This window comes from Pundamilia nyererei, unplaced genomic scaffold (genome assembly GCF_000239375.1).
Source record: "Pundamilia nyererei isolate P.nyererei 1_Seehausen unplaced genomic scaffold, PunNye1.0 scaffold00248, whole genome shotgun sequence".
Classification (NCBI taxonomy): domain Eukaryota; kingdom Metazoa; phylum Chordata; class Actinopteri; order Cichliformes; family Cichlidae; genus Pundamilia; species Pundamilia nyererei.
The window spans coordinates 666317-667822 of NW_005187649.1; the positions used below are offsets into that span (position 1 = coordinate 666317).

The 1506-nt window shown below is 38.3% G+C and overlaps 1 protein-coding gene across 1 annotated transcript in view; it reads right to left on the minus strand.

Annotated features, from left to right (window-relative positions):
- Positions 1–1506, minus strand: part of si:ch211-214e3.5 (zinc finger protein 518A) — a 21104-nt gene that overhangs the window by 9317 nt on the left and 10281 nt on the right. The window contains exon 2 of the mRNA XM_005749529.1: positions 606–673. The gene's annotated coding sequence lies outside the window, so the exon portion shown is untranslated. The remainder of the gene's footprint in view (positions 1–605; positions 674–1506) is intronic.

Consider the following 1506-nt stretch of genomic DNA (forward strand, 5'->3'; position numbering starts at 1 on the left):
ATCATCATCATCATCACTATCACACAATGTGTCTCAAAGCTTATTAATGACATTAAACCTATATTTCTTTGGACATTTGCTGCGTTTTCACTTATTTTTCCACTTACCTATGAATAATCATCGGCATGACATACTGCCCTGAAATTCATGTTAAGAAATATTTTAGAGTTTACGTGGTGTAAGTAAAATACAGCTATATAACTAGCAAATTCCTTACATTTTTGATGCATCAATTCCAATTACAGATACCATTTGTTTTGTTTTTTGAGCAGAAAATGCATTCAAAAGCATTTCAAGAGCCTGGACATCATCAACATTTATGAAGCACTGTGGGATTGTCCAGGATGACTCAGATCTTAGACAGACAAACCATCTAAATTCACATTATGCTATTTGCATCTCCATTATATAGTCTGTGGATCGCAATAACGATTACTCCAAAAATATTCTTTTGCAAATGAGAAAATTATTTCAACAAAAACTGATAGTCAATTCATTAAGCACTGGGAGACAAACACAAACCAACAAATAAAACATGTCATGCCTGAAGTTAACAGCATTACTCAGGTAAGAATTAATGACATTATATAACCAGTTATTGTTACCTGTGCTCCTTTGGGAAAACCTTAACCAGTGTTCTGAAGAAAAGGAGTTTGTAGTGTGATCCCAATGTCTGAAAGACAGAGGCATACAATCACAAAAACAATTTCAACAACAATCCTTACTATTAACTGTAATAGTGTTATTAATAACCATGCGTGCTCTGTATATCACAAGTATACATCAGTTGTTTAAGTTTCTTTTGGGACTTCTTCACATTAAAAAATATTTTATAAGAAAAAACAATTGTCCTACTGACCATGAACTGCTCTTTGTATTCTTCTACATGGCATACAGTACAGGCAAACATGACACCCCACAGGTAGTCAAAGTGAAACACAAATCTAATCTCTCTCTTTAGACCTACGTCTATGCTTGTGCGTGCATTATTCTGCATTACCCCACCGCCAACTCTAATTCATCTTCACATCCTCCCTCTTGTCATTGTTCATACAGCCCCAGGGTGGTGGACATCAGGTGAAGACCTCCAAAAAACAACAAAAAAACCCAAAAACAAACAGCTGCTACAATCAGAAATCTACTGAACTGCTTTGTCCAGGAGTGTTGTCTATTGATTGAATCCTGGCTCCCGTCAAAAATCTCAGATAACTCAGTGGAGCTACTGGGCCGGACATTACAACCCCAGGACTGCAATAATGTCTCCAGTAAGGGAAGGGGCGGTGGACTCTGTGCTTATATGCTTCAGGGCTGGTACCATAACAGCAGAATTATAGACAGTCACTGCTCACCGGACTTAAAACACCCTGATAACGACTGTGTTTAGTCTGTTCCTTCCCATTCCATGCAAGGCCACCTGGGTTGGCTGAAGACTGTTTACTTAGCCTAGCAGGGCGAAGGACACTGTCTCAGCTGAATTCTGGACACGCACACACATACATATACACT